The sequence below is a fragment of the Triticum aestivum genome, chromosome 7D, assembly GCF_018294505.1.
Source record: "Triticum aestivum cultivar Chinese Spring chromosome 7D, IWGSC CS RefSeq v2.1, whole genome shotgun sequence".
Lineage (NCBI taxonomy): Eukaryota > Viridiplantae > Streptophyta > Magnoliopsida > Poales > Poaceae > Triticum > Triticum aestivum.
Window position 1 is genome coordinate 581,798,863 of NC_057814.1, and position 8,935 is coordinate 581,807,797.

General features: G+C 43.6%; 1 long non-coding RNA gene across 1 annotated transcript; it reads right to left on the reverse strand.

Moving 5' to 3' along the window:
• Positions 1-594: 594 nt before the first annotated feature.
• Positions 595-2,495, reverse strand: LOC123169672 (uncharacterized). Its single transcript, XR_006484918.1, has 2 exons — positions 928-2,495; positions 595-814 (listed from the first exon to the last, which is right to left on the reverse strand). It is a non-coding gene; the product is annotated as an uncharacterized lncRNA (long non-coding RNA).
• Between the last annotated feature and the right edge of the window lie 6,440 nt (positions 2,496-8,935).

Sequence of the window (8,935 nt, forward strand, 5' to 3'; positions counted from 1 at the left end):
CTCTATGATCATTTGCCAAGTATTTACGATCACACCATGCTCTGCTCATGAGGATTGGGTGACTGGATACATGATTTTAGGCAACTATATGGTTGATTGTTGGCAACTATGTAATCTTTCATGTATTGTGCATTACAAAAGGGATCCAAACTATGTAGGACAATTCTGGTATCTTTTTGTGTGTTTGTTATTGTTGCTTTTGTTGCATGGTAGTTCTTCCCAAATCACACCATGTTTTATTTTTGTGGTGCTTTATGCCTTATGACATGCAGTTGCTCTATTCTGTTTCGAAATTGCTCTATCACTAGTGGCTCCTTTTTTGTGTTGCTATTTTCACAGGGAGGATGATGCAGGACTGTCGGGCTTTCAGACGGGCCATCGGACCAGGCTTCTAGAGTTTGAAAGATGGCGACCTGGAAGAGGAATCGACCACTTTCGGGAGGCAGCAGGATCCTAACTTATATTTAAAGGTAGCATTTATTCTGTTCAAGAAAAGTTAACATGGATGATGAGGAGAGGATTGCTAATTTGTCCTGGATGTACGGTGTGGCGCATAAAGCTTATGTATTTCATTTTGGGCTACCAGAATTAGCATTATTGTGAAAAATATCTATTTACTATTCTCTCTTTTGAGCAACTCTAAAAAAGAAGAACATGTCAGTTGATCTTTGAGAAACTATACATTATACCTTGAGCAACTATACTATATGCTTTGAGCAACTTCCCCACCTGGATTTCCTCGATGTGAACCAAGAGCAGCTACTAACTTTGTCCGTCCATGTTTCAGACCCATGGTCCTAGCAGGGTTTGGATCCTACCATAAACCAAAGGAGAAACAACCAAAAGATGAGAAAAAATATCGTGATTGATCCATGTGTGTGTATTTGATATGCATAGCAGCGTGACAAAAAAAGGGCGAGAAAATACCTCTTCTAGTTCTCCAATTGCCGCCCCGGAAACAAGACAGCCCCTATCCTCGATAAGGAGCTCATGCATGATGCTGCTCTTTTATTCTTGCTAATCCCCGCCATGGTTGCTATGATGTACTCCCTTCGTTCCTAAATAGTTGTCTTTCTAGAGGTTTCAAATGGTGACTACATACAGAGCAAAATGAGTGAATCTATACTCTAAAATATGTCTATATACATCCGTATGTGGTGACCATTTGAAATCTCTAGAAAGACAAATATTTAGGAACGGAGGGAGTACAACACAAAAAAGTGTGGGGTCTTATTAAAAAGGAAAAATACATCAAGTTGACCAGACAAGTTGCAGTTGTAATGAAACTACCAGGCTCAAGTCGAACGAAGAGCAGATGAGCAACTATAGTAAGTAGTCTGGATGCTAAACCGTAGCTCTGTTCATCAATAAAGTTTGCCAAAAATATATGAAAAATATATTGTAAGATTTCTAGCAACTATAGTAAGTAGTCTGGATGCTAAACCGTAGCTTTGTTCATCAATAAAGTTCGCCAAAAATATATGGAAAATATATTGTAAGATTTCCACACAGAAACAAGAGCTGAACATGATTTGTTCTACCACAACTACTACTTCCATGGATCTAGCTTCAGCCTGCATGTATAGAGATAACCCATCAGTATATCACTGGATCATGCCTTCCATAAACCATCGGAAACCCACGTGTTGACACAAACCTAGTCTAAAATCTACTAATGGTTGACCCTGATGTTCAGTGTGATTAAAAATTTAGCACCAAATATAGTGTGTCTTTCCCCCTCTCTCGTTTTTTATACAGCAGTTCAAAAGTTCATGAGCAGAACATTGGCAATTTGGCATCACGCCAGTTCTCAACTAGCCTTACTGCAGCATAAGCAATATGGCCCGGCAGCCAGCAACCAATACCTAAGCACCCAAACCAACAGGATGATCCCCAAAACCATACTTCTAAACTGGAATTACCATACCTCGATTTGGAGGCGCTACTGTGCCATTACCTCTAACCAACGACAAATCGACGTCTCCATTGCCCTTTTCCTCCGTCTTTGGCGTCCGCAACACCTCAGTATGCAGACTCCGCGCACGGCTTCCTGGCGGCGGGGCAGAAACCCTCGCGGCCAGCATGGATGAGAAGGAAAATCACGGCGCACAAGAGGAGCAGGTACCTCGACGGCTCGACAACGCCGGCGGCGGCATCGCTCCAGCTCCCCTCCAAGAAATTGGGAGGAAAAGACGGCGGCGGCGCTGCTCCAGTTCACGGGCAGGCCTCTCGTCGGGCTCTAGTTCGATCTACCGCCTCCACATCGACCACCCAGGCGTCGCGATGTTGTGCTCCCGTGCTTCTTCTCCACCTCCATGGTGAGACGGGGAAAGGGATAAGGATAATGTTTTTTTCTCCTTGAGAGAGAGACAACAAACGGGATGGATCGGTGTGCTGGCTCTTTTTGGAAGGGAGCGACGTGTGCGCCTTGTCGGATAGTGCGTGCGCCGGTAACAACCAAATAGCGCAGCTGCACTATTAAGTAATTGGACAAAACGAATACATGTATTGTAGTATAGTATCTCCAACATCGGGTTGACTACTAAGGGCATCAATTTAAGCCAAATCCTATTTGTCGCGGCGCCTTAAGCGCCGAATATAGGCCAGCTCCTACAGGGCACACACCCCCCGATCTCACATTGTCGTTATATGGGCCGGCCCTTTTATTTCTGTTTTGAAAGCGCAAAAGCAGATTAAAAGAGAGTGGACTAGGAATCGAACAGGATACCTGCAGCTTCGTCGTACAATACACAAACCACCACGCCACCAAGCCTAATATGATTACATGCACCTTTTCTAGTTCTTTTCTTTCTTGTACTTTTCTTTTATCATTTTTTCTTTTTCCATTTTCTGTTTTCCTTCTTTTCTTTTTCTTATTCTTTTTTCTTTCTTCCTGGTTCGACACAAAATCGATGAATTTCTCAGATTCGATGAACTTTTTTCAAACTCGATGAACATTTTTCTCAAATTCGATGAACTTTTTTCAAACTCAATGAACTATTTTCATATCCATGAACTTTTTTCTCAAATTCGATGAACTTTTTTCAAACTCGATGTACTTTTTTTCAAACTCGATGAACTATTTTCTTATCCGTGAACTTTTTTTATGAAAAGTGATGAACTTGTTTTAAATCTGTGAACTTTTTTTTATCAAAATCGATTAAAAAAATCAAATCCGTGTACTTTTTGAGAAATCATGAACTTTTTTTTTCTCAAAATCGATGAACCTTTTTCAAAATCCGATGAACTTTTTTTTGATTTTTTTGTGAACATTTCTTTGAAATCCGCAACCTTTTTCAAAATGGATGATCTGTTTTTAAAATTCACGAATTCTTTGTTCAATTTTTCGTTCCCTTTTTCCAAATAATTTGTACTGCCGCAGAAACTTGGGGTCAAATAAAACTTTATCGTTCATAAGACGTTAATGTTATCATTGTGCAGTGGTTGAAGCACCAAGTACCTGAGCAATATCACGTGGGTTCGAATCCCTCTTTGTACATATATTTTCTGGCCGTTTGTTTTTTATCTTCAGACCGAGGGCTACATATATTCGGCTCGTTCTTGGGCCGGGCCGCATAACAAGCCTCGCCATGTGTCGCGCTCTGGGCGCTCCCTTCGGATTTTGTTTTTTTATTTTTCCGCACGTGTTTTCGACTTTTTAAACGGTTTTTTTTTCGGATTTTTCGACATTTTGATTTTCCACCAGTCTTCCTTAGCTTTTCAATAAAAAAATTGAATTTTTTTTGCGTGAATAAACACGTTTTCTTTTTTTTCGCGAGAGTCACGGTTTTGCTTCTGCGAGAGGCACGGTTTTGCTTTCGCAAGAGTCACGGTCGTGCCTCTCGAAAACGAAAAAACACATTTTCTGTTTTTTTTGCTTTCCTGAGAGTCACGGATTTGCTTCCGCGAGAGGCACGGGTGTGCTTTCACGAGAGTCACGGCCGTGCCTCTCGGAAAGGGAAAAAAACGCGTTTTCTGTTTTTTTTTTCCTTTCGCGAGAGTCACGGTTTTGCTTCCGCGAGAGGCACGGTTGTGCTTTCGCGAGAGTCACGGCGGTGCCTCTCGGAAAGGGAAAAAACGCGTTTTTTGTTTTTTCTTTCTTTCGCGAGAGTCATGGTTTTGCTTCCGCAAGAGGTGCGGTTGTGCTTTCACGAGAGTCATGGCCGTGCCTCCTCGGAAACGGAAAAAGAACGCGTTTTCTCATTTTTTTCCTTCAGCAAGAGTTATTGTTTTGCTTCCGCGAGAGGCACGGTTGTGATTTCGTGGGAGGCACGGGCGTGCCTCTTTCCGAAAGGGGAAAACCCGTGCTCCTTCCTCCGTTTTTTTTGGTAAAAAAAAGTTCGTCAAAACCTATCAACATGGGATCTAGTTTTGAAGATCTCGACGCGAGGAATCCAACGGTGAAAGTGGTTCGAGATTTGCACGCACGGTTTGAGAGATAAAACGTTTTGAATAAACAGATCTACGAAAAAAGGGAAAACTTTCAGGTTGCGACAAGAGACGCGTTGCATGTGCGCCACTTGTCGCAACCAGGGGAATTGGAGTGATCTTTTCAACGAGTACTCCTCAATTAGTGATTTCGGCATAAGGTGCCAGCGAGGAGCGAAAGCTTTCTTTCATGTAAAATTATTGTCGGCCCATTTGTAAAAGTATTGTCATTCACGCCCTGTTGTACTAAAAAAAGGAATCAAGGTGTTGTGCTGGGTCCATTTTATCATTTTGGGGGTTTTCCTCTCATTTCGGTCTTTATTTATTTTTCTTTCACATTTTCCTTTTTCCTTTCTGTCTTTAATTATTTTATTTTATATTCCTTTTCTGTTTTATGTTTTTCATTTCATTATTTGACAACTACCTGAACATTTGTAAATATTTTGGAAAAAATCACTCTTCAAAAATGCATGCATGTTTTGTTGTACAATGGGATTGTTATTCAAACATCAGGTTGTCATTTTATTTCAATTATAAAAACATCTATGTTGAGCTACATGAATTCTCTTCTTTTTTGCATTATAGTACCTTTAAATTATTAAAACTGATTTTTGTAATATATGTTTTAAATCAATTAAATACTCCACCTGATCTATATTACTTGTCGCTCATGTGGTTGTATCTAGCATTTAAATACGTCTAGATACATCCGTCTGAACAACAAGTAATATGGATTGGAAGGAGTAAAGCTTTCTTCATAAATGTATAAAAAATTATAAAACTTCCCATATAAGGATCTTATTGGTGGTTAACAGATAATCTGTATCTTACGCCGCTAGATAAGAGCTTTCGCCTAACATTGTTCTTGAGCATCCTAGGAGTTAAAGCATGCATGTTCAATGAAGGCACTTACAATTGTTACTCGTGTCGTCTATGTGGGACCCAATCACAAGGGTTGTTAGAGGCTACATCCATCAAACCTGATGGTGCCCTCGCAAGCCGAAGAACATCGGCCCATTCATCTTCGCAATGTCCAAGTGGAAGAACCAAACTATTAAAAGAGCACTGGAGCACAACCATTGGATTGATAACATTAGTATGAGTTTGGGGCTCTCGGTTCAATTCTCTGAGCTATAGGTCAGTTTACAGGATGTTAACCTTAACAAAGTAGTTGATGATGAAATTTTATGGTAACTCACCTTCTCTAGGGAATACTCGACATACAAAGTTCAATTTGATAAAATCGCTTCATTAATGAAGCCACACGTGTGGAACAATATTGGGCGTCGCCAAAGGCATTTGTTGTTGTTGTTAGTTGGCGGAGTATCATTCCTTTTGAGCGTAGATACACGAGATGCATTTGATCTGAAATCAAGGCTTGTTTGGGGTGCTGATCCACGTGGACATCAATGACCGGAACAACTACAACTATATCAGAGATTGGTGGCACCCCATGGTTAACAACGACGACAATGCCCCGAAAAAAAAAATACAACGACGACAATGCCATGGCATGTTTTGCATCCCTTGTCATGTTGCTGGCGTAGGAGATTTGGAATGCGATAGTCTAGAAGAGTGTTTCGTCCATGCATGCCAATTGTTAGAGCATCTTCAGCCATTCGGCCCCCTAGGGCTTGAAATAGCGCCGCTTGGGGGCGCGTTGCCGAAAAAATCGGCGTGGGGGCGATCGGGTCCTCAGCCACCCCCCCCCCCCCCCCTCAACGTCGCCCCCGGCATCGATTTCGGCCTACTTTCGGCACAAATTGACCCACTATCGGCGCAAATTGACCAATTTCGACCCATATCCTGCGTGCTTGGGCACAAATTCAACATAAGCTATTTTTTATCACTTAGTTTATCACAAAAAATCAATACAAATCAAATAGTTTAACAAATCACTACAAATCATATAGTTCAACAAATAAAAACTCATATTTCATCACATATCGAGCTAGGCGTTGCCTTTGAGCCTCCATAGGTGCTCCACCAGATCCTGCTGCAGTTGTTGATGCACCTGTGGGTGTCGGATCTCCTGACGCATATTGAGGAAGGCAGTCCAGGTTGCCGGTAGCTGGTTATCAACTTGGGCAAGAGGACCCTACCTGTAATATGGTTCAGTGTCAAACACTGGCTCTTCCTCGCTCTCAATGATCATGTTGTGCAAGATGATACAGCAAGTCATGACCTCCCATATTTGATCTTTCGACCAGGTCTGAGCGGGGTACCGGACAACAGCAAATCGAGATTGGAGCACACCAAATGCCCGCTCGACATCCTTCCTGCAAGCCTCCTGACACTTGGCAAAGTGGGAGTTCTTGCCTCCTGGCACAGGGTTTGAGATACCCTTCACAAATGTGGACCATCTCGGATAGATGCCATCTGCTAGGTAGTATCCCTTGTTGTAGTGCCGCCCATTGACCTCGAAGTTCACCGGAGGAGAATGACCTTCAACAAGCTTGGCAAAGACAGGGGAGGACTGCAGTACGTTGATGTCATTGTGAGTTCCTGGCATACCAAAGGAGTTCCAAATCAAGAGGTCGTGTGTGGCCACTGCCTCAAGTACCACACTGCAACCGCCTTTAGCGCCTTTGTATATCCCCTGCCAAGCAAATGGATAGTTCTTCCATTTCCAATGCATGCAGTCGATGCTTCCAAGCATCCCAGGAAATCCTCTTGCTGCATTCTGTGCTAGGATCCAAGTAGTGTCTTCAACATTGGGTGATCGCAAGTATTACGGTCCAAACACTGCCACCACTGCCCTGCAGAACTTGTACAAACACTCAATGGTCTTGGACTCGGCCATGCGTCCATAGTCTTCCTGTGAATCACCAGGAGCTCCGTATGCAAGCATCCTAATAACTGCCGTGCACTTCTGGAGTGAGGTGAATCCAAGTGTGCCAGTGCAATACTTCTTGCACTTGAAGTAGCTGTCGAACTCACGGATGGAATTCACAATCCTGAGGAAGAGCTTTCGGCTCATCCGATAACGGCGCCGAAATACTTTATCGCCGTGTAGTGGAGCGTCGGCGAAGTAGTCGGAGTAGAGCAAGCAATAGCCTTCCACTCGATGCCTCTGCTTTGCCTTCAGCCGGCCCGGCGCCGAGCCACCTCGTCACGGCTTTGCATTGCTCGCAAGCAGGCTGGCCAGAGCGGCGAGTACCATGAGATGCTATTCATCCTAGGTGTCGGCATCGGCTTCCTCCTCCAGCAGCGCCGCGAGCGCCTCCTGGTCGTCCAAGTCCATCGCCGAGCAGACAAATCACCGAACACCTGGCGGGCGTGGTAGGTGCGCACCCGCCAGTATTCCAGCCCTGCTTAGCCGGAGCGCCGGAAAGCTAGCCCAGGAACAGGGTGGAGGATGCCGCGGCAAAACCCTCTCTTTTCCGGTAGGGAATGGCCTATCTAGCGGCGGTGGGTGGGTAGGCGGCGCCGGGATCGGCACGGCGGCGGAAGGGCGTGAGTGCGGGTGGGGGGCTGACCTGGACGTGCAAGTGTTGGGGAACGTAGCATGCAATTTTAAAAAAATCCTACGATCACGCAAGATCTATCGAGGAGATGCATAGCAACGAGAGGGGGAGAGTGTGTCCACGTACCCTCGTAGACCGAAAGCGGAAGGTTAATGCGGTTGATGTAGTCGAACGTCTTCCCGATCCAACCGATCAAGTACCGAATGTACGACACCTCCGAGTTCAGCATACATTCAGCTTGATGACGTCCCTCGAACTCTTGATCCAGTAAAGTGTCGAGGGAGAGTTTCGTCAGCACGACGGCGTGGTGACGATGATGGTCATATGATCCGCGCAGGGCTTTGATGTCTACTACGCAACTTTATTCTTGTAGACACGTGTTGGGCCCCCAAGCGCAGAGTTTTGTAGGACAGTAGCAATTTTCCCTCAAGTGGATGACCTAAGGTTTATCAATCCGTGAGAGGTGTAGGATGAAGATGGTCTCTCTCAAACGACCCTACAACCAAATACAAGAAATCTCTTGTGTCCCTAACACACCCAATACAATGGCAAATAGTATAGGTGCACTAGTTCGGCGAAGAGATGGTGATAAAAGTGTAATATTTATGGTATAAATATATTTTTATAATCTGAATAAATAAAAACAGCAAGGTAGCAAATAGTAAACGAGCACAAAAACGGTATTGCAATGCTTAAAAACAAGGCCTAGGTTCCGTACTTTCGCTAATGCAATCTCTCAACAGTGCTAACATAGTTGGATCATATGATTATCCCTCAAAGTGCAATAAAGAATCACTCCGGAGTTCCTATTAGCGGAGAACAAAAGATAGATATTGTTTGTCGGGTACGAAACCACCTCAAAGCTATTCTTTCTGTTTGATCTATTCAAAAGTTCGTACTAAAATAACACAAAGCTATTTTTTCCGTTCGATCTATCCTAGAGTTCCTACTAAAATAACACCAAAGCAAATTCATATTCATAATACTCAATCCACACAAAGAACTACAAAGAGACCCCAAAGTTTCTATCGGAGAAAAGA